This window comes from Periplaneta americana, chromosome 13 (genome assembly GCF_040183065.1).
Source record: "Periplaneta americana isolate PAMFEO1 chromosome 13, P.americana_PAMFEO1_priV1, whole genome shotgun sequence".
Classification (NCBI taxonomy): Eukaryota; Metazoa; Arthropoda; class Insecta; order Blattodea; family Blattidae; genus Periplaneta; species Periplaneta americana.
Window position 1 is genome coordinate 112,049,671 of NC_091129.1, and position 25,373 is coordinate 112,075,043.

The 25,373-nt window shown below is 35.3% G+C and overlaps 3 non-coding genes across 3 annotated transcripts; 1 reads left to right on the plus strand and 2 right to left on the minus strand.

The window, feature by feature from the left end:
- Positions 1-18,954: 18,954 nt before the first annotated feature.
- On the minus strand, positions 18,955-19,026 carry TRNAD-GUC (transfer RNA aspartic acid (anticodon GUC)). The gene has a single exon. It is a non-coding gene; the product is annotated as a tRNA-Asp (tRNA).
- A 214-nt stretch (positions 19,027-19,240) lies between these two features.
- TRNAD-GUC (transfer RNA aspartic acid (anticodon GUC)) lies at positions 19,241-19,312 on the minus strand. The gene has a single exon. It is a non-coding gene; the product is annotated as a tRNA-Asp (tRNA).
- A 408-nt stretch (positions 19,313-19,720) lies between these two features.
- On the plus strand, positions 19,721-19,792 carry TRNAD-GUC (transfer RNA aspartic acid (anticodon GUC)). Its single transcript has one exon. It is a non-coding gene; the product is annotated as a tRNA-Asp (tRNA).
- The last annotated feature ends 5,581 nt before the right edge of the window (positions 19,793-25,373 follow it).

Sequence of the window (25,373 nt, forward strand, 5' to 3'; positions counted from 1 at the left end):
TTTTTTAAAAATAATTACAAAAATTTAGAAATTTTCAGTGTCTGTTTTTCTTTCCTGCTTCTTACCCATGTACAATTTTATTATTTGGAAGAGAAGAAATGCATTTATTATTATTATTATTATTATTATTATTATTATTATTATTATTATTATTATTATTATTATTATTATTATTAAAACGAAGCGAGGAGCATAACGTACTGAAAAACACCAAGTCTCGTGATCCGAAATAACTAATGTTCTATCGTTCTATCCACACAAGCGCCTTCATTTTTACGCTCAAGAAATGCATTCGTGCATTCACCAGTCTTTTAGGAATCTCTCCTTCTCTGTTGCTTACTCATAATTATAACACACTTACACAATCGCACGAGAGTTCCTCTGCTGCCTTATTTACAGGATAATTTACAGACTGCAGTCATTTTGTACCATTTCAGAATTTATTTTTGGCTGAAATTCTTTAATTAGGATCTCAAATGAAATACTTGATCTATGAAAAGTCTTATTTACGCCTAGCACGTTTGAGGACTGTAGCAAAGACATAGGCCTACTAGTCATGATTAAGCGATTCATTGAAAACAACCTGATAAAACTCTAAACATCCTAGTTTTAAAACTTCAATATTCTTTGATACATCATGCACACATCAATTTGATAACACCTTTTTTTACTTGGTCATTTAACGACGCTGTATTAACTAGTCGGTTATTTAGCGTCGATAGGGAGATTAGGCCGAGGATTTGTCATAGATTACCTGACATTCGCCTTAATGATGGGAAAAACCTCGGGAAAAACTCAACCAGGTAATCAGCCCAAGCGGGAATCGAACCCGCGCCCGAGCGCAATTCCCGATCACCAGGCAAGCGCCTTAGTCGACTGAGCTACGCCGCCAGTGGCATAACTCCTTTAAGCAGTGGTGTATTTTTAAAGAAAAAAGTGTCCTGGCTCTGGGATTTCGGTAATACTGGTAGTAGTTGTCTTCGTCGTCGTCGTCGTCATTCGCCGTCGTCTTCATCATTAACATATCATCATCATCACCATCATCATCATCACAACGACCACCACCACCACCACCACCATTTCCGCAGAAATATTTAGGCCTATGGAATGTCAGACGAAAATAAAATGCATGGGTTCGAATCTAGATATAGAGATTGTTAGATTCGTGGAGTAGACCTTATTATGAAATTGTTTAAGTATGAACAAAACATGTTTTTTTTATAATTGCAAATTTGACGATAATATGACAATATTGGCGGCGTCTGGCCTCAAAAAATAGTACCCTGGCGCCGCCATGGCCCGCCAGGTCTGAAATACACCCCTGCCTTTAAGAATTCTCAAGAGCCGCACTTATTTTGATTTCATTGGTAGGTAAGACGTTAGATGGGTGTTTGACTTTGCACTTATAAATGAAATATCCTGGAATAAGTTCAGGTTTGTGGAAATTTGAGGCTAATATCTTAGACAATATAAAAATATTAACAATTTAATACATAGCAATATTATATTTCAGTTTAATAAAAATATACATACTTAACAAAATTCTCAGCATAGCTCAGTAACTTAAGGAATGAAAGGGATTAAGCTTTTTTTTTTTACTTCTGATTGAGGTTCTGGCTGATATGTACATCTACTACTGGGTGTTCAGTTCAAATTGTGTCATGGCTCGCTGTATGCCGTCATGTGGCTAGCCGATGAGCCTAGAGAATCCAATCTTCCTACACTTCCGCAGAAGCGTATCACCTATGAGCGAGAGAAGTTGCCTAGCAAGTACGGTGTTCATTCTGAAGAGTACGTACCGATACGTACGGTAACGCCAGTAGTGGCAGGAATGTGAACTGTTTGGAAACACGTACTATCGGGATATGGGGAGAGGGTTAAGACGATTACTTACGTATTTGTTGACATTAATTTCGACGGTCAACATGGACACGGAGCATTTGATTTGTGTTGTGTAATGTTGCCGTACGCAACAGATGGTAACAAATACCCTCCGTACGACTTGCCCGCGCAAAACACAGTTCGAAAGAGGTTATGAGGTTATGGTAGCACACGGACCGTACAGACCGCCATCTGTTGCTGCGACGTTCAAGTTATACCGTACACGTTCTCAAGTTCAGATTGAACGCCTTGAATAATAGGTAACTTCTCTGACATATAAGGTGAAACTCGCTTCAAATCGGCGACTCAACAACAGTGACGTCATGACACACTTTGAAATGAACACCCAGTATTATCAGGCAGTACATTTCACTTGACGATACGTGTCAGAGGAAGAACAATTGATTGTGTACATCTGAAGTCTGATTACTGTAATTTGTAGTTAATCGGCGATGTATGCAATGGAGGGAGAAAGGAACTGGCCACCTACCCTATTATCTCCTGGCCTAGTTACCTCATAAGTGGTGCCATGTTAGTATCACTTTTGAGGTTCAGGCCTGTCTTCGGACAGTTGACTAAGCAACAAGCATTTTTTAATAACAACTTTAACCAACTTCCTTTAGAATACAGAATCTTATCAAATTGCCGATGTTTTAAGAATTGTTTAAAAAGACGTTTTTGGGAAGATTATTTATTTTAATTCTCAGTTGATTTATTTATTTATTTCATGCTTTCAAAGTTTCTTTCTTTCTGCCCATTATTTTATGTTACCTTACTGTTTGTTCTTATTTGCTTTCTTCCTTTAATTTTTTAGATATTGTTTGTTTTCCACACACTGTAGTTTCATGACTTTTTTAATTACATTATACAACAAATGTATGTGTTCTTGTATAGCTCCTACATATGAGTTATACTCGTTGGGGCATATTAATAAATTTTTAAAAAAGTTTTAAAATTCAAATGAGCATAATGCGTCAAAGGATAAAGTCTTCAAACTGAAATGTTTACAGTTTTATCAGGTTACTTTCAATGAATAGTTTAAATGATTACGTCAGTAGAGAATCATGACTAGTTTGACCTTGTAGAGCTCTCAAATATGCCAGGCGTAATTGAAATTTGTTCACAGGTCAAGCATTTCACTTGATCCCCTAATTAACACATTTAAACAAAAATTAAGTCTGAAATAATACAGACTGAATGGACTCTTTTGCCAATTTTTTCTCACCGAAAAAAAGGCATATATAAAGTTGCCAACTCTGGAATTTTGGAAACAAATTGAGGATTCCAAAATTTTAGTTCTCAATTCATGTTTCGAAATATATAGGAAATTGCCAATTTTTTTTTTTCTCTGCGGCGCTCTAACGCTTCTTTGGAATACACATGAGGCGCTCAGCGCACAAATGGTCCAACCCACAAAATTTTATTTCCACTTTACCTCTTTGTAAGAATGCGCGAAATGCGATACATCAACGAAACTTATTGAAATCTCGTGGAAAAACTGAGAATATTGATTAGGCCGATTTTCACATTGAAGAGAACAATATTAGGAGCTCTTTAAAGCAATAATGTCACTACGCATATTTTGTGGGTTAGGCCGTTTGTGCGCTGAATGTCTCATATTTTCTACTCTAGAGCGTCTGACATTAAATCAATAAATAACACAACACAATAAATGCTTAAATTATTTAATGAAAGTAGTACATACGAGCAAGACATAAGAAATGACGAAATTATTGGACTTATATTAAGTGAAGATGAGGTGGTAGATGACAAAGAAACACAATTGTAATTTATTGTAACTGTAATTAATAGGAGCTTTGAACTTTGATTTGGCCAACGTAGGGATTTTTTGCTGTTTGTGGAGATTTTTTTAAACATTGTAGGGGTTTTCGTCTGAAAAACCCTGGAAGCACTATCTAGATCTCAAAAGTAATTCTTAACAGTTATTTGAAATTGATGAAGCTTTGAAAATGAATGCATAGTAAAATGATATTGACAATGGAAAATGTCTATCATGACTAGTGATCTGTTCGAGATCACATCACAGTCCCTTATGTAGCTATCTTTATTGTCTTCCTTACAAGGGAATATTGTCATATTTTAATCAAACTCATACCAAGTTGCAGAATTGGATGTGCAGATTCCAACATGCCTGGATTAGAGTGTAGACAGCACGAAGATGACACATACTTTCTCATACGTTTCGTGCGTTTCGTAGTAATTCAGTTTCTTTATTTTTTTATTTTTTACTATTTATAGTTATTTAATTGAATTACTATTGTAATCTTAACGCTGCGAGTTCGATTCCCAAGTGATCATAGATTTTCTCCACTGATATAATTCTTAGGCCCGATTGTATAAACCATTTAATCTTAGATCAGAGGTTAAATTGATCCTTGTTTCAACTGAACTTGGAATTTTGTGTTGTATAAAGTCTAATCTGAGATTAATTTGTCTCAAACTAAAGTCAACTTTGACTGAAGAAATTTCTCCGATTAAGTTAGATGATCCAAGTTCAGTTATTTCTTTTCTGTTTGAAATATACGAGTGACAGGTTGTGCAAATAAAATATCCATTATTATTGATATTAATAGATATGTTAGGTACATTTATATATATATTTCTTTCAATTTCTTGCCTTAATACACAAACATTCTTATATTTTATAAGGCTCTATCGTGTTCAGCAGTATCAAATAACATAACCTATAATTATATTATTTTTATAACAAGCATTAATTATTAATGGATATGATAGGTACATTCATAAATGTTCAATTAACTGTATTACTAAACGAAAATTGTCGTTTTATAAAGCTTTATTATGTTTAGCAATATCAAACACCATAACATGATAACAACTTGGAGAACAGTCAACCATCTTCTTATTGTCCGCCATTATTTATATTGCACAAAAAAAAAACCAGTGTCTCCAACAGTGTGTACGGAGAGTCGCCAAAAAGTAGTTGTATAGTCGCTAGATTTCTCATTATCAACAAAGAAAGATTAAATTTTGTCACTATGGGGTGCTAAAAAGGTCACTAAATCCCTATTTAAGCAATATAGAAGTTAAAAGAAATTGTTGTTGAAAAAGAGTTAAAGTCGCTAGATTGGCAACACTGAACAAACCTGTATAACATGGTCCGCGCATCACGTATTTCACCTGTTTATGCGATGTTGCCAAATCCTTTTCACGTGAACTTAGATTGCATTTGAACCAAGGTAATTTGATCGCAGAAAAGTTTTATACAATAGAAGAAGTGTCTGAACTCGGTTCACTTTTCGATCTTCGATCAAAGTTGATCTTTAGTCAGGGAGTTTTATACAATTGGGCCTTACTGTCGCACTATATTGCTAGGGTTTACTCAGCTTAACCTTTTGCCACTCTCTGAGCCGATTTGTCCTGCAATGGGTGACTTTACTTTTACCTTTACTATTGTAATACTCAAAAGAGATATTTCACTTCTCATAAAAGCCACTCAACGGTGAAAAGAGTTTTAACATTTTCAAAAATGACTCGTAATGAACTTGGTGTGTTCGATTGACATTAGTAGCAATACGCACGCGATCGAGACCGGACGGTGAGCTCACAACACAAACTCTTTCTTCCTTCGGAAGGAAAGTGGGATAGGCAAGCAAGTTAAGGTAATTAAAATGTGACTCACTGATTATATGATATTGTGGAGGAAATAAAGCGCGGAGTGAACTCAGGAAATGTGTGCTACCGTCCGGGGAAGAAGCTTTCATCCATTCGTTTTCCTTCAAGAAAAGTGAACGAAGCATCATTCTGCCTGTCGAGTTATATAACTGTCTTCTTCTGTCTTCGATGTCTTAATGCTTGCTGTACTTTCCTATGGTTGCGAGATTCGCTGACTCAAACCTACTGTAGTTACGGACGACGGATCTCGAGGGCCGTTTAAAAATCCGTTCTTTGGTAGATTCTATGACTAACATTTGCTGCACATAAAGAACGCTATCTCTAAATAAGAAATGTCAGGTAAAAATTACAGACCAAAATACAATATAGCTCGAGCAGACGGAAATATAGCAGCGATATCTCTTTTTGGGTTCCTATTGCTCCTGATATTTCTGCCAATGTATGGGACCGGTGTCCACTTAGCATCCTGAAGAATTTGGGGATGTGCGCTAGGAAACTAAACCCGGTTTCGAAAATCAGTATAACGGCTGGGGCGATTATCGTACTGACTACATGTTACCTTCGTGCTGGTTGAATGATCATTTACATCTGCTGAGGCTTGTAGGCGTGAGAACAGCATTTTTCTGGTTGGCCTTGGCACTTCATAGGCTGTTGCAGCACGGATTATTATTGTTATTATTATTATTATTATTATTATTATTATCATCATCATAATTATTACTACTAGCCTACTACTTACTTACTTACAAATGGCTTTTAGAGAACCCAGAGGTTCATTGCCGTCCTCACATAAGCCCATCATCTGTCCCTATCCTGAGTAAAATTATTCCAGTCCCTTGCACCATATTCCACCTCCCTCAAATCCATTTTAATATTATTCTCCCATTTACGTTTCGGGCTCCCCAAAGGTATTTTCCCCCCAGGTCTTCCAACTAATTGTTATTATTATTATTATTATTATTATTATTATTATTATTATTATTATTATTATTATTATTATTATTATTAAGGACTAGCCGTACCCGTGCGCTCTGCTGCACCCGTTAGAAATAAATATAAAGTAATTACATAATTAAAATAGGACGTTTGATCCGGGGAACATTCGTGTTTGATAGAAGGATAAATCGTTTAATATGTTACTTAATTTAAATTGCATCCAAATAATTAAAATGCGATCATTTTGGTCCAGAGACACTCATTTGGTGCAATGACAATTCCTTTAAGCTGTTTCTTAATTTTTATTACATGCAACCATAGTTTAATGAAGATTGACATCATTTAGATTTAATGTGTATATTTTATTTTACTTGTTATAGGTTTCCATTGAATTATGGTAATAACTTAATTTTAACCCTTGTTTTCTACGTATTCAGTAAATGGCGCTTGTCCCACTATGGTTGTGAGCCCTTCAAATAACTTAAATTATATTATATAATATTACATATTATATTATATTATATTATATTATATTATATTATATTATATTATATTATATTATATTATATTATATTATGTTATATATCAGAAGTTACTGTAATAACATTATAGCATTATGTCCATCTAGAGAAATTACACTTTCCAATGGTGAAATAATAATTAATTATACAAATCGGTTAATTTAGCTTCCGATATTACTTCATACAAACACAGAAACATTCTCTGTAGGCTATCTTTCATAGCTTTCGATTGTTGCTGTCCAAGGCCCCTTATAGACGAAGTCATTTGTTTTTTAATTCATTACACGGCCTTAGATGGCAGTTATTTTAATTTTAAAACTCATATATCTCATTAAATATCAGTCCTATCAAAATTTTTCAAGGAATAAAACTTATCGCACATTATTTTTAAAGAAGCTTTTGTTATGTAACATTTTTCACAAAAATCAATAATAAGCGAGATATTTCGAGTTATTTAATTCAGGCTCCCTTATAACCCCCCTTTTAAATAACGTATTTTGAATGCCATATAGCCTAAAATCTAAGTTACAACGAACTTAATTTATATTCCAATTTTCATCGAAATCCGTTCAGCCATTATCGCGTGAAAAGGTAACAAACATACATACATACAGACAGACAGACAGACAGGCAGGCATACAAACAAAAATTTCAAAAAAGCGATTTTCGGTTTCAGGATGGTTAATTATATATGTTAGGACCAATTATTTTTGGAAAATCGAAAATTACCAGAAAAATTTCGGCTACAGATTTATTATTTGTATAGATATGAGGAGCATAGTATGAAAGCTAAACAATTCCATTTTTTTGCGATTTCGAGATATCGACTTTTCTCATAGAATTTTGTATGCCGAATGCGATTCTGGAACTGTTTAGGTTCAAAAACGGACAGAACAGAGCGAAAATAGCACTTAATTGTGCGCTTTAGAAGCAAAATGCAGACAACTCCACTGTGGCTTGGTTTCAAATTAGGACAATTCCTTCAGTAGCAATAAGAAGCCCACATTCGTACCACCTTTTCCCATCACGCATCGCGAATCCAACATGGCTGATTATATATATAATCGGTTTGTGGATGAGTAAGTACTGTTTTACTTAAATTTACTTTGAAACCGAGTTAGAAGAGACTTATATTCAAAAGTAGACAATTTCACTTTAAATATGACTTCGTTTGATTTCAAAAACAGACAACTCCACTTTAAATATGGTTTCATTTGGTATCAAAAACAAACAACGCCATCACTTAATTTCAGAGATGGACAACTCCACTTTTTAAACTTAAATTGCGACCTGAATATTAATACTAATCACATTTTGAGTCTGAAAAAATTTTTCTATGACCCATGAGAATGTTAAAAAAAATATACGTACAACGGTGACATTGATTTCCAAGGATCTAGTTTTTCGCCTCTCCTGTAAAAAAAAGTAAAAGTGGAGTTGTCCAACTTTGATACCAAGCTCCTCATATGATGATCATGATATATTTCATGTCATCAATTACATTCATGTAAAGTAGACCTATTATTATTATTATTATTATTATTATTATTATTATTATTATTATTATTATTATTATTATTATCATCATCATCATCATCATCATCATTATTATCTGCAACCACAAATTTATAAGCAACACGCAGCATGAATCTTCTTATAACGAGGCTACAACTATAATAAAGGTGCAAGGTATGATTTTAACTGACCTCCTATAATTTTGAAATTATTCAAGCATTTTTTAAATCTAGCTGTATATATTTTCGTAAACAAAATGCGTCTGCATGGAATCCAGAAATGAAAAGAAATGTGTCAGTATTTTAGACTGATGTATACCGAACCATTTCGAGCATTGGCTAGTTCAGTGTCTATTCATATGGTTAGAAAAGTAAATTATGAACAAACTTCGCTTTCACGTTAGCTCATGATCAGATTGTTTATAATCTTTGGTAATCGATTCTGTCTCAATCTGTTATTCCTACTATCTTTGAAGCAGATCAGCTGTTGGTATGTAGGCCTTGTTTTATTTATAGAATCGCATAGTGGTGAAAGAGACGCACCGTGTATTGTCATTTTTGCCGAAAACAAACGCTTAGATGGAGTGATAGTGATTTTACACTTGAAACATCAAGAATTAAGGTTCCAGATTTATAATTTTCTAACAGGAATAGCCTACAACTTCAATGATACCTGAGTGCTTGTTTATTTTATATTACCTTTAAGATACAAAAGAGGTTCTGTAATTTCTTTTATATGTGCCCACCACGACTTGTATGAGAAAGTTCTACATCGCACAATGCGTCATTAATTTCTCTTGATGGCCTTCCTTTGTAATGAATGCTCTGTTACTTTGAGCGAGGTCTACTGCACTGTCCACTGAATTGATAAACTCTCGTAATGAAAGTTGTGTATTATCGATAAAGTATGGCAATCGAATGCAAACATGATGAAAGCGAGAACACATTTTGTTGATATTATGTATTCGAGTTTAAATAAAAATTATAAATACGTACTGATTTCCTAATTATTTCAAAGAATACTAAAGCGAACGTTACACAAGTACGTCTATATTATTATTATTATTATTATTATTATTATTATTATTATTATTATTATTATTATTATTATTATTAATGGGAAAATGGGAGGAGAAACATTCGCAGAAGTGAAGAATTAAGTACAGCAGCTTTGAGACGTTCTGTTACGCTGACAACCAACAGCACAATGTTACCAACATATGGGCATGACGTTTAGGCCTACTTGTGACGTTACTAGGAAAAAAAAAATTCTCCTCCGTCGTTTTCAACATTACTGAGATGTAGCGCCAATGTTATCGATAGGGTTAGGTAGGATTTGATGAGATACATTAGTGTCAATTAGATTGTTGATGATAGAGTTTGATGAGGATATAGATCAATGACAAGTAGTTCACTGTCAGTGACAAGGTTAGGTATGGTGTGATGAGGGAATTCATTAGTGACAAGTGCTTCGCGCAAAAATGACACAAATGAATGTTAGATCTATTATCCCTTTGATATAATAATTTCGTTTCTCAAATTCGTCGATTTCAACTATATTCCATGAACCACTTAATATTTCTCCTTTTCACTGTGATAACATGTTACATATTTGAAAACTTGCATTTTCTTTTAGTACATTAAAAAATCTTGCACTTGACTAGTGCAGTGAATTCTTAAAACATATAGGGCCGTATTCATAGACATTTCTAGCGCGGGCTTTCGGTGGATTATCAGCGTTTTTCGTATTCATAAACCAGTGTTAGCGATAGGATATGATTTGAATTTTGTACTAGTAACCAGTGGATAGCCGGGGCTAGCTTAGTACTCTCGTAGCGCGTGCTGCGAAATGTCTATGGATAGCACCCTTAGACACGAATTTTACTAGCAATATTCCGATTCTCTTTTGTTTCACATGGCTCGATACGACCCAGCAATTAGTGGTAACCGTAGTCAGCGGTGCTGTACTGTCGGAATTATTCACTTGTTACGAAACACTGAAAAGGTATGCGAAAATGCGTCCTTACAAGGGAAACTGGGGCTGAGAGGAAGTATCTATATGTCCTCCAAGCCTGTTGGTCACTTGTATCAGTCCGATTTTCTGCGTTCATTTTGAAGGAACATTAGATAATTTTGAAATTATTTTGAAAGGGAGCTGATGACAACAACCATCGCGCTGGTTACCGGGCTAGCCAGGAAACTAAGTCCAATCAATCCCAAAATTTGGAGACGTGTAGCAATGCTATATTCCAGGTCGCCGGAGACCGATTATTATTATTATTATTATTATTATTATTAATTTGTTTACATATTTATATTATCTAACATCTGTTTTATTTATTCCTGTATGAATTTCTGTCCATTGCGATAATTTATTGTCACACCTTACTGCAATGAGATATTATTATTACTATTATTATTATTATTATTATTATTATTAATGTTATTAATTTGTTTACATATTTATATTTATCTAGCATCTATCTTATTCTTGTATGAATTTCTGTCCATTGCGATAATGTATTGTCACATCTTACTGCAGTTATATATATATATATTATTATTATTATTATTATTATTATTATTATTATTATATTACTATTATTTGGCTATTGACTTCGCAGGATTCGAAACATCAAGGTGAAGTTCAATGAACTACATTTACCATGTGTGCTTACTGACTAGGTATATCCCATAATTTGTTTTGCTGAAGAAGTTTCCGACGATGTTGCACGCACGTACTCATCAACACGGCTTTCTGCATTATCGCTGATGTCCAGGCATACAAAAGCCTTCAGAGGCGTTCGTGGAAATACACCCGTTGCTGATACGACTGTTTAAAAGTTTCCATACTAGTTATTTAATTTTCAGTTGCTGAATCAGTATAGTTTGATATTTTGGTTGTGTATGCAGAATAAATTTGCTATGTTTGAGATTGTTACACCCATCAAGAAAACATTTTTGTTAATTTTGTTCACAACTGTAATGTCTGATTTTTAATGCCCCGCTCTTTCATGTAGTAATACACTTCTTTCCCAGTATATTTGTGGTGAATCATTTCCTGTTGCCTTTCACGTTCACGATATGATATATTTTCGGTTATCAGTAAATATTTAAATCGATTTTCGATACAAAATTTTTGTTTGTTTGTATTTCACAAAATCTCTGGGTCTAATAGAATTTTTAATATATATTATTATTATTATTATTATTATTATTATTATTATTATTATTATTATTATTATTATGATCATCATCATCATCATCATTCCTAGTTGTACTGGTCTTCCTTAGATACGTTTTCCAATTTTTTTTATAATTATTGCAATCTCCTTCAATTATTTTCACCCAGTGATTTTAGTCTTTCTGCACTTCATATTACTTATCATCTTAAGTTTGATCTTCCCCTTCGTTTAGTTCCCTTTGTTCTGCAATAAACAGCATCATTCTAATCTCATGATTAGCCATTTAAATGCATTAATTGTAATTTGTCTTACTATAGCTGGTTCATTATATTGTACATAGCCTATTATAAACCTCACGGTTACGAAAATAAGAAAAAAAAAACAAACAAAAATCTCCTTTTCTCTGTGAAAAATTTACTTTCCTTTAGGCCATCGGTTCTCAACCTATGGTCCGCGAACCCTGATAGTCCTCGAATGATTCGAAAGGGGTCCGCGGAAACGAAGTATGTTTCCAAATGGTATTAAACTTAATTTCTTAAAGTTCTTTGACTTTTTCAGCTTGTTGGATTTTTTTTTTTTTTGTTTTATTTTGTCAGACTTCTGAGACACAGAGTTTAACAGACATGAGATCGTCTGAGGGGTTTCTCTTGGCTTGCAAGTCTTGTGTACCTATCCGATATTTTTAATTTTTTAGTCTCTAAGTTCAGTTTTCAGATTATAAGTTTAACAATGTTCACCATTCAAATAAGACTGAAGTAACAATACAGAAATTGGACTTGTGGTCTTGCTGAGTTGTCAATCGTGAGTTCGAGTAATTTTCCACTTTAAGTGACTAGCAACGAATAATGATGAACATCGTTGAAAATCTAAAGAATACCTGCTATGCATAGACATTTCGCTAGCCCGTGCTATGAGCATGCTAAACTAGCCCCGGCTATCGACTGATTAGTTTTACAGGATCCATATCATATCATATCGCTAACACTGGTTTATGAATACGAAAAACGTTAGTTCGCTGATCATCCACCGAAAGCCCGCGATAAGAATGTTTATGAATATGGCCCTTAAAGTTTAAATTGAGGAAATATTTTTCTTCTTGCAATTGAAAAAATAATTGGTGAAACCCCCTTCTTGGTGGGGGGGGGGGAATTATCCGTCAAAGAAGAAGAGAAGCTGTTAGAATTTTATTATCTTCTGATTTCAAGCTTAAAAATAGAGAGATTGGGTTTGCAGTAAAATACTTCATTTTTCATAGTCATTTGGACTCTTTATGAACAACAAGGGATATCACATACGTATGACAGGAGTGAAACATCTCTTTCGAAGGAATATCCTTAAACTTCTGGTAGAACCTATATTATATTACATTATATTATATTATATTATATTATATTATATTATATTATATTATATTATATTATATTATATTATATTATATTATACTATATTATATTATATTATATTATATTATATTATATTATATTATATTATATTATATTATATTATATTATACTATATTATATTATATTATATTATACTATATTATATTAGGGGAGACTGTTGTACCTTTAAACACTTTTCACATTGTATTTTTTTTAATTTTGGGAAATGAAATTTTTTTAATGAAAAAATGCTTGAAGATTCCTTTACAACTTCCTGTATGTATTTTCCTGTTTTACAGATCTATTAAGGATGGAAAAAATAAAATAAAGGGATATGTAATGTGTTTAAAGGTACAACAGGTTCATGTACCTTGGAACATATTATTTTGTAAGTTGAAACACATGGAATATAGGTGGGAATATAGCTGTAAAAACTGACAATTATATTTAAAATGTATTTGCCATCATAAACCACATCAGGCTTCTCTGATTTAGATTTTATTTCCTGGAAGAGCAATAACTGCGTCAACAGCTTTCTTCAAGGCGACCGGATCAACTCTTAACTCCAGACTTACTTCGTGACATGATCTTAAAATAAAAGAAAAACAAAAACTGATAGTATCGTGTATTTTGGAACATGTTCCATGGTACAAGATGTTTTGTGTTCAAAGGTACAAGAGGGTGCACTTTTAAACAAATATGGCTCCCAAAACTAGAGATTCGAATAAATCATGGAAATTAAAATATGTTAACACTCACCAGATGATGGGGAACACACCGTACTTGAAAAATATTAACAAATACAATCTGGTTTTGTGTTAGAAAACATATAGCAATGAACGAAATGTTTACTTTTGGTACTAAAAAATTTATTTTGTCCACGGAACTCACACTCTGCAGTAAATCAAACCGAAACTACGACCAGAGCTACTTAGGGGCTTTCTCTACAATCTACTTCAGTTTGAGTCCTAGGTAGCAGCAATAATTTAAAAACAAAAAATGTTCAAAGGTACACTATGCTAAAGGTACAACAATCTCCCCTATATTATATTATATTATATTATATTATATTATATTATATTATATTATATTATATTATATTATATTATATTATATTATATTATATTATATTATATTATATTATATTATATTATATTATATTGCAAGTTTCTCTTCAATATAATATCCTTAATACAAAGACTACTCATAATTTATAACATGATCTCTTCTAGTCTTACTTGTTAGTTTACAAATTACCAATGCCAAGCACCATCAAAAACCGTTATAATACCTAGGCGTTTAAGAAACACATGCGATAGTTGAATATCACTTCTTTTCTGTTTGCGGATTACGGACATATATAGTGTTAAAAATGTCTCATTTTATTTCATTTCTTAACGTAATAAGCTGTGCTCTGCGCTTCCTTAATATAACGAGAAAGTAAAATGCTGTGGTTTAGCGAAATCGCCTGGTTTCCGCACAATGCGTTTCTGCACAGAGCAGAGCGGCCGGGTTGAGAACCTGCAAGTAGGCCAACGCGTCCCCTCCTCTGACCTCTAACCGGGCGCTCGTTACGTCACTCCACATCTTGTCACATCAGATCTCGCTCCGGCTGTAGAGGAAACGGGAGAGACTCGATACTCAGGCAGTGGAACGGCGGTGACGGCGGAAAACAAATCAGAGTGGATTTCCTCTCCAGACCGATGGGATCCATAACAGCGTTTACTGCTAATACAATATGGAGCGATGCAGAACGAAAAATAGCACAAAAGCTGTTAATATCAAGCATTTATAAAATATCTATAGTAATCTCAGGCCTCGAGTGACATTTATTAGGACTATTTCATGAATAAAATAAAAATGTAAATAATATATTCCTAAAATTAATTAATGTTAATAATTTTGTATTTATGAATACTTAACCTCAGTGGCGGCTCGTGGGTATTGAATTAAGCGGGGCTGCATACAAAAATAAACCAAGCAACTTACTTTATTTAAAGATTAGTTCCATGCACCTTATCTTGTAAGTTGTGTTTAAATGAGACAGGCTCATGTTAGTAGATTTACTGGCATTTAAAAGAATCCTGCGGACAAAATTCCGGCATACCGACGACGCTGATATAACCCCTACTGTTGCGAGTGTCGTTAAATAAACCATAATTTAATTTTTATATGCAGATTTGAACCTTAGAAATATCTAACTGGCGATGTTGTAGTTGGTTGTACAATATATATACATGATACATCAATAAATGAAAAAAATAAGTGAGCCAGAAACTGAATTGAGGACATTCAAGAGCACGCACCAGGGCGCTTGCCTCATTTATTATGATGTTAGATGTTTCAGATTCCATTATGGTTTGAAAACATTCTAGCAATGGCTCCTTCTTCTCATTAACAACATTTACTGTTCTTAATTTAAACCCATCTTGTTGCCCCAGCTGATGGAATTGTCTTTGAAATACATTAATCTAATACAGATCGAGAGAAGAAAGCAGGGATACTGGATAAATTATCAAAAAATATGCGAGCCTTTGTATTTTGTTTAGCGGCTCTTTCCATTATGCGATTCAACTGATGGGCATTTAATTTCACATTTCTCCTGAATTGTTAAGGTGCTGAACTGAATACACTGTAAATATTGTACAGAATTAAACATTGTTGCACTTATACTCATAACATTAAAGAAAATGTATTTAAAACTGCGCGCTACTGACAAACTGCTGCAAATTTTGCAGCTCTTGGAAACTCTGGATTCACAGCAGGGGGCAGCAGGGGGAGGGGTAAAACTAACGCGCAAAGCATCCGAGACGAGACTGGCAGCTCCGGGGGAGGAAGTGGCTTCACCATTCCGTCCTTGTCGCTCTGGCAGTACCAGGGGAGGACGTGACTTCACTAACGATTGCGTGCATGTCATTGAGAGCGATTTTTTTTTTTAATTCGAGCCGCTAAATAGAGGGTATAATAAATGTATTTCACAACATAGAACGAGACAAGAGCCACAAATGTCCGGGGGTGCTGCAGCTCCGCAGCCCCTCTTCGAAAGCCGCCCCTGCTTAACCTATTCAGACATTGTCAAGTCGAAATAGATGAATAACGATTACTGCAATAAAGAAATTGAATGTTATTCAGTAATGCTAATTGAGAAAAGCGAAATACAGGTTTACTTACTTACAAATGGCTTTTAAAGAAACCGCAGGTTCATTGCCGTCCTCACATAAGCCCGCCATCGATCCCTATCCTGAGCAAGACCGATCCAGTCTCTATCATCATATCCCACCTCCCTCAAATCCATTTTAATATTATCCTCCCATCTACATCTCGGCCTCTTCAAAGTCCTTTTTCCCTCCGGTCTCTCAACTAACACTCTATATGCATTTCTGGATTCGCCCATACGTGCTAAATGCCCTGCCCATCTCAAACGTCTGGATTTAATGTTCCTAATTATGTCAGGTGAAGAATACAGAAATACAGGTTTAAAATGTTAATTACATTCATTCATTCATTCATTCATTCATTCATTCATTCATTCATTCAATCATTCTTCTAGTGTTCTGCCCAAGGGCAGGTCTTTCACTGCAAACCCAGCTTTCTCCAGTCTTTTCTATATTCTGCCTTCCTCTTTGTATTAATGATATGTACTGCGTTTTTCTCTTATTCTGTATAACAGAAATACGTTGTCATTATCTGCTGAAATCCTAATTTCTCAGAAAAAACATAATTTTTCCCTAAATGTTAACACTGTTTTACTCGATAAGTACTATCCGTACGATTATAGTTTTTACTCTTATCAACAGAGAGACTGATAAGGAATGATTTATCCCTTTGCAAGTTTCTCGAGTCACATAGCGCACTGATCTTTTAGAGCTGGCCGTCATCTTCGCAATCACGTCTATTGAATGCTGTCCGTCAGTAGCAGATTTGGAACGACAGGTGGAGAATTCTTCGGTACAAAAAGAGAATATTTACTGCCGACCTAACAGTACAAATGAAAAAGGTCACTCAGATTACGGACATCTTGGAGGGAACAAGTCATTATGTTATTTTGTACAATAATTATTTCAGTTTTACAATTAATGATGTTTCCCATTTGTTAACTGACTTCTGTGTCACACGGTATTATATGTACTGACCGCTGGCGCGGTGTTTTGCTTCTCGGCGGCTGGACATGTTGTAGCCGGCCTCACTCGTACGTTAACCCCGCTAGTTAAAACATGTAGGCCTATTATAAAATCGTTCCTTATAGAAGCAGCTGGAAATATCGTCCTCCCTCAGCTAAAGAGGGAAAACACATTTTGATTGACATGGTTAAGTTCGTCCACTGTAATATTTCTGATTTAATTTATTCTACCGATATATACGATATTTAACCTCACAATAATTAAAATGCTCAATTTAAGAACAATGAATAGTAGACAAAGTATATTCTATTCGTAAAAAAATCGTGCCGGTTACTCGCCTTGCGCTAACAGCACACAAAACTCCAACTTTCCTTTCATGAAGAGGGATTTCTTGTATATGATGTAGATTTTCAAAACATCAATAGCAAGTGTTTTGATTGTTTACACGACTGTCAGATGAAACCACGCCTCGTCTGAGAAGAACACGAGCTGTAATTGGATTGAACCTTCAGTCATTGATGAAGAAAAACCACACACACACACACACACACACACACACACACTCTTTGTCTACTCTTTATTGTTCATTGGTTTCGTTACTTTAATCTTTTAAATAAAACGTCATTATTTTAGAGTTGAGTTTTCTGACACTAATGGTTGATAAATTGAATTGTAGATATCCATTAAGATAAACATCCAATATTGGAAAAATACAGGCAGACAACAGGTAGCTTCTGGTATTAAGTTATGGTAAAAAATGAATTTCCGTAAAAAATTAAAATTCCGCTGTTAGAAGGGCGCTGTACTTTCTCCTTACGAAGCAATAGATAATTGATATGTAGAACTTGACAAACGGACAAGGACTACCGGATCGGCGTCGGTCAGTGCTCTCTCTTCACTACCTGTTTGTATGACAGGCTCAAGAATGGTGCCTCTGCTGGTGCTGGTGGGTTATGAAATCGTGAAGTGATAGATTTTCGCTCCCAGCATATCGCGAGAGTGAAACAGTCTGATACTCTTAATGCGACCTTTGTTGTACTTTAACTCCCACTGAGTTACAATTACTGTAAAGTAAGTTAGACACTTAATTTTAAGTTATATGTATAGTCTATCATCAAGATAAATAATTTGACAGTGAATTTTTTTTTCCGATAAATCAGGATTTGATTCTCTATAAAGATTTTTAATTTTATAGCACATACTCGCTACCATTAACGCCACCACCACCATCACTTTTTACTTCGGTATTCAACGACGCTGTATCAACTTACTTATGACTTTTAGAGAACCCGGAGGTTCATTGTCGCTCTCACATAAGCACGCCATCGATCCCTATCCTGAACAAGATTAATCTAGTCTCCACCATCATATCTCACCTTCCTCAAATCCATTTTAATATTATCCTTCCATCTACGTCTCGGCTTCCCCAAACGTTTTTTCCCTCCGGCCTCCCAACTATAACACTCCATATGCTTTCTGGATTCGCACATACGTGCTACATGCCCTGCCCATGTCATACGTCTGGATTTAATATTCCTAATTATGTCAAGTGAAGAATAAAATGCATGCAGTTCTGCGTTATGTAACTTTGTCCATTCTCCTGTAACTTCATCCCTCTTAGCCCCAAATATTTTCTTAAGCATCATATTCTCAGACACCCTTAACCTCTGTTCCTCTCTCAAAGTGAGAGTCCAAGTTTCAAAACCATACACAACAATCGGTAATATAATAATTGAATAATTTCGAGGGAAAAATTGTTCCGGAGCCGGGTATCGAACCCGGGACCTTTGGTTTGACGTACCAACGCTCTACCACTGAGCTACTCGGGAACTCTAACCGACACCGATCCAATTTTTCCCTCTATATCCACAGACCTCAAAGTGGGCTGACAACCGTCAAGCAACCAACTTCGAGTGCACACTAACTCCGTGTGACTTAAATTGTGGTTTTCTGTTAACGAACAGTGACGTGTATTATGCAAATCAAGATTTTCAGGTATAACTCCCTGTAAAGTTGATTTGAATAATTTCGAGGGAAAAATTGTTCCGGAGCCGGGTATCGAACCCGGGACCTTTGGTTTGACGTACCAACGCTCTACCACTGAGCTACTCGGGAACTCCAACCGACACCGATCCAATTTTTCCCTCTATATCCACAGACCTCAAAGTGGGCTGACAACCGTCAAGCAACCAACTTCGAGTGCACACTAACTCCGTGTGACTTAAATTGTGGTTTTCTGTTAACGAACAGTGACGTGTATTATGCAAATCAAGATTTTCAGGTATAACTCACTGTAAAGTTGATTTGAACAATTTTTCCCTCGAAATTATTCAAATCAACTTTACAGGAAGTTATACCTGAAAATCTTGATTTGCATAATACACGTCACTGTTCGTTAACAGAAAACCACAATTTAAGTCACACGGAGTTAGTGTGCACTCGAAGTTGGTTGCTTGACGGTTGTCAGCCCACTTTGAGGTCTGTGGATATAGAGGGAAAAATTGGATCGGTGTCGGTTAGAGTTCCCGAGTAGCTCAGTGGTAGAGCGTTGGTACGTCAAACCAAAGGTCCCGGGTTCGATACCCGGCTCCGGAACAATTTTTCCCTCGAAATTATTCAAATCAACTTTACAGGGAGTTATACCTGAAAATCTTGATTTGAATATAATAATTGTTTTATAAGAGTTGATGGAATCCCCATTGAACTAGTGAAGTGCTTGAGTGAAGACAAGAAGGAAATTCTATCATTATGCAACGAAATATATGAGAAACGCGACTGGCCTGAAGATTTCACGGAAACAGTGTTGCTTCCAATACCGAAGAAAAGTAATGCCAAGAAATGTAACGTGTTTAGGACTATCAGCCTGATATCACACTCGGTAACAATTCTGCTGATACTGAATTGACGTCTATATTCTAAGATGGAAGAACAGTTGGAAGAAGAGCAGTTTGGCTTCAGGAAGGGAAGAGGTACGAGACATGCATTTGGACTGCTACGAATAATCAGCGAAAGATATCTAGTGCATATAGTATTTGTGGATTTAGAAAAGGCGTTTGACAGAGTGGATTGGAATAAGCTGACGGGGATCCTAAAGAAAATTGGCGTGAATTTGAAAGAGAGGAGTTGTTCAGTAACCTTTATATGAAACGAGTCAAAGTCAGGATAGGAGAAGAAATGTCAGAAGAAAGTGAAATAGGGAGAAGCGTACGACAAGGCTGCCCTTTATCACCTACCCTGTTCAACATCAAGTTGGAAGATTTAGTGAAGAACTATTTCAGAATATGGAAGGAGTGATAGTGCGAGGAAGAAGAATAAAATGTATAAGATTTGCTGATGATGGTAGAAGAGGAGATGGTACTAAGGGATATGCTACTGGAGCTAAATGATAGGTGTGAGCAATATAGAATGAAGATAAATGCCAATATGTCATAGGAAGAAAAGTATAGAAGGTAAACTTGCGAATTATAAATGAGGCAGTAGAGCAAATGGACAGCTTCAAATATTTGGGGTGTACTATAAGCAGTAACATGAGCTGCTGCCAGGAAGTCAAAAGAAGATTAGCAATGACAAAGGAAGCTTTTAATAGAAAAATGACCTCTGGAGAAAGAACTAAGGAGGAGACTAGTGAAGTGTTTTGTATGGAGTGTAGCATTGTGTGGTGTAGAAATGTGGATGTGGAGAAGGCTGAAGTGTGTGAAATGGACAGACAGAATAAAAAACGAAGCTGTGTTGGAAAGAGTGGATGAAGGAAGGATGATCCTGAAACTGATCAGAAAGAGGAAAAGGAATTGGCCGAATCACTGGTTCATCCTCTTCAGGGAAGTACTGTCGTGACATCATCACTTAAAATATGGCGGACTGTATACTGTCTTCTACAGACTTGCAAATACACGTATTAATCTCAGAAACACTGTAACATCGTTTTGGCAAAAAAAAAAAAAAAAAATGGATTTGGATGGTTTCTTAAATAACAGATTCCTTTATGGATTACTGTAAAACAAATAACAATTCTCATATTACGGAGTTTTTATTTCATGTATTCTCAAACGGATCATTCTGTGTTATTGACACTTAAATTCATCACTGTATTGTGTATTGTGAAAACCTACAAAACGTATTGCAAGCTATAGCTTCTGCTACTAACGTGCTGTTTTCCTAATACTGTTTTTGATCAATCCTGGTGTCGAATTATTCCTGTAAATCCGTTAAAGTCGAAAGTTAACTTGTAGATTCATGTTTTAAGTAATAACACTATTGCTACCTTCTCGAAGTCGGATTTAAACATTTAGATAAATTTTGTTTTTGTATACACAAGGAGAAAAGGAACAGAGAAAGAAGGTATTATTAACCACAAATTATATTTAAGCCTCAAAGACATTACGTCAGTTGCAAGCCTTGTACTTTAAACATATACTGCCTACGAGCAATATTTATTATTTCATAATACACAACTCACCTCTAAATCGTTTGTAAACGAAAGTTGTAATACTTGAGGCTAGCACCATGCTCCAACTGTGCTTGTGAACATGCTCCTAGCGCATGTTTCTAACTTCTCGAAAAATCTTTGGCTTTATAGATAAGTACACGAAGTTTCGATAGAAATTTTAATACATAATAAATATGCACATTTTGGAACTATACAGTTCCGCCTAAAACATGGTTTGTTTGTCGGTTGTCATTGTGAAGTCCATATTCTGTTGGATGAATGGTCGGCGTCGTGCCGGTCCCACTTCTCGTGTGCCCATTTAGTGTTGCATCAGTGGACGTCCAAATACTGGCTTCGACTCATGCGCGATCCGGCTTGTAGAACTCAGAAGGAGCAACACAGTTACTGTAGCTATGGCACTATTGACACATATCTTCTTATTATACGATTTTTGGCTTGAATAAATAAATGTAATTAATATTGCCCAAATGTCCATGATACCTATAAAATCTTACATACTTACTTACTGGCTTTTAAGGAACCCGCAGGTTCATTGCCGCCCTCCCATAAGCCCGCCATCGGTCCCTATCCTGTGCAGGATTAATCCACTCTCTATCATCATATCCCACCTTCCTCAAATCCATTTTAATATTATCCTCCCATCTACGTCTCGACCTCCCCAAAGGTCTTTTTCCCTCCAGTCTCCCAACTAACACTATATATGAATTTCTGCATGCCGTGCCCATCTCAAACGTCTGGATTTAATGTCGGGTGAAGAATACAATGCGTGCAGTTCTGCGTTGTGTAACTTTCTCTATTTTCCTGGAACTTCATCCCTCTTAGCCCCATATATTTCCCTAAGAACCCTATTCTCAAACACCCTTAATCTCTGTTCCTCTCTCAAAGTAAGAGTCCAAGTTTCACAACCATACAGAGCAACCGGTAATATAACTGTTTTATAAATGCTAACTTTCAGATTTTTTGACAGCAGACTAGATGACGAAAGGTTCTCAACCGAATAATAACAGGCATCTGCCACATTTATTCTGCGTTTAATTTCCTCCCGAGTGGCATTTATATTTGTTACTGTTACTTCAAGATATTTGAATTTTTCCACCTCTTCAAAAGATAAATCTCCAATTTTTATGTTATGAGTGCGATCATTGTCTTTACTATGTTGCATATCTTTACGTAGAACTACGTGTGAGCGCGATCACTTGTCGACAGGTGCATAGCTTTACTATGTTGCATATTTTACGTAAAACTAGATGTGGATACAATCACCTGTCGACAAGTGCTTATCTTTACGCAGAGCTACGTGTGGGTGCGATCACTTGTCGACAGGTGCATAGCTTTACTATGTTGCATATTTTACGTAAAACTAGATGTGGATACAATCACCTGTCGACAAGTGCTTATCTTTACGCAGAGCTACGTGTGGGTGCGATCACTTGTCGACAAGTGCATAGCTTTACTATATTGCATATTTTACGTAAAACTAGATGTGGATACAATCACCTGTCGACAAGTGCTTATCTTTACGCAGAGCTACGTGTGGGTGCGATCACTTGTCGACAGGTGCATAGCTTTACTATGTTGCATATTTTACGTAAAACTAGATGTGGATACAATCACCTGTCGACAAGTGCTTATCTTTACGCAGAGCTACGTGTGGGTGCGATCACTTGTCGACAGGTGCATAGCTTTACTATGTTGCATATTTTACGTAAAACTAGATGTGGATACAATCACCTGTCGACAAGTGCTTATCTTTACGCAGATCTACGTGTGGGTGCGATCACTTCTTGACAGATGCATAACGTTATTATGTTGCATACTTTTACGTAGAAAGGATTGTTAACAAACAGCGTATGGAATATGTCGACAGCCAATGGAAGACTAGGAGAAGAAGGAGGATACTAGGAGATTGAGGGGAAGACAAGGAAAACGAGGGGAATGCAACAATAACGAGGAGAAGACAAGGAGAATAAGCGGAATGCAAGGAAGACAATGAGAACAAAGGGAACACAAGGAGAACAAGGGGAATACAAGAGTAACAATGAAATGCAAGGAGAAAAATGGGAATACAATGAGAACAAGGGGGAATAAAAGGAAAAGAAGGGGAATACAAGGAGAAGAAGAGGAATACAGGGAGAATAGAGGAATACAGGGACTTTAAAAATGAAACTCTATATAGGGTGATTCACGAGGATTTACCGCCACTTATGGAGCTTATTTCCAAAGACATTCTGAGCAATAAATGTCATATAAACATGTATCCTAATCTCAATATTTTCAGAGTTACATTAATTTGAAGTTGTTTGTAAAATACCATTATTCTTTAGTCTTAAGGGTAACAGAATATTATAAATAAAGAATGAACTATTCAGGAGTATCATTTCTTTAATTATCTAGTATTCTGAAGTTAAAACTGTATTGTGAATTCCATAGTTGCTCCGTACAGAATTTTTTTTTTAGATTTTTAACTACACAATTACATTTTTCTTACGCATTTATCACAACAATTGTTACAAATCACGCCACTCTTGTAAATTCTTCAAAACTCTACATTATGATGTACATTACGATTAATTAAACTGTAAAGAATCGAGTTCCTAAAGTCGTATGATTTTTAACACTTTTTGTGATAAGTGCGTAAGAATAATGTCAATTTTAGTTAACATTTTAAAATCAAACTCTGTACAAAGGAATTAACAACACACTTATAGCTTCAGAACACTAGCCAATTAAAGAAATGATACTTCTGAATAGTTCATTCTCTAATTGTAATATTCTTTTACCCTTAAAACTAAAGAAAAAATTTATTTTACTAACAACTTCAAATTAATGTAACCCTGAAAATAGTAAGATTAGGACACATGTTTATGTACCATTTTTTGTTCAGAATGTCTTTGGAAATAAGGTCCTTAAGTGGCGGTATATCCTCGTAAATCACTCTGTATAGTCTATACTTACTAACTCACCTAGTTGGCACACCTGGCCATTGTTAACGCTCACCCTAGCCACTCGACTTTTAAGTAACGATTATTAAAAAGGTAAAAGGTATCCCCATAACATGCCATGAAGGCACTTGGGGGCATGGAGGTAGACCCCATGCTTTCCATTACCTCGGCACTAGAATGAGACGCAGTTAAAATCTAAAATTAAAGCTTTCTGTGGTACAAGAACTAACTGAATTTTAATTTGATACACAAAGCATCAAACTTTTGTGATTTCCTATAACACCATTGCGCAGAGCGACAATCATATATTTCTAGAGGGCGATGTATTTGTTAGAGGGAAATAATATTTTCTCAGGAGGGAGATGTGTTTTTAAGGATTCATTATATGCTGAAAACGAAAAAACGACGTGAAGTACGTTAAGTTGTTATTCCAGGAAACGTCTCAGTTGCTGCCGTTATTATTATTATTATTATTATTATTATTATTATTATTATTATTATCATTATTTACGGAGCCTGGCGTTTCATCTAATGAGTCCCATCTAATATTTGAAATAATAATAATAATAATAATAATAATAATAATAATAATAATAATAATAATAATAATAATAATCGGTGTCATTCCAGTAATTTTGGTGCCGGTTTCTGCAGTAATAAACATTTCTTAAAAACTCTGTAATGACATATCATAAAGGATTTACTGTGACATCATTTGTGATATCATGGAAGAAGTGTATCGTAGTTTTCCATGCGGTCCATCTTGCTCCATGTTCTATTTAATGTG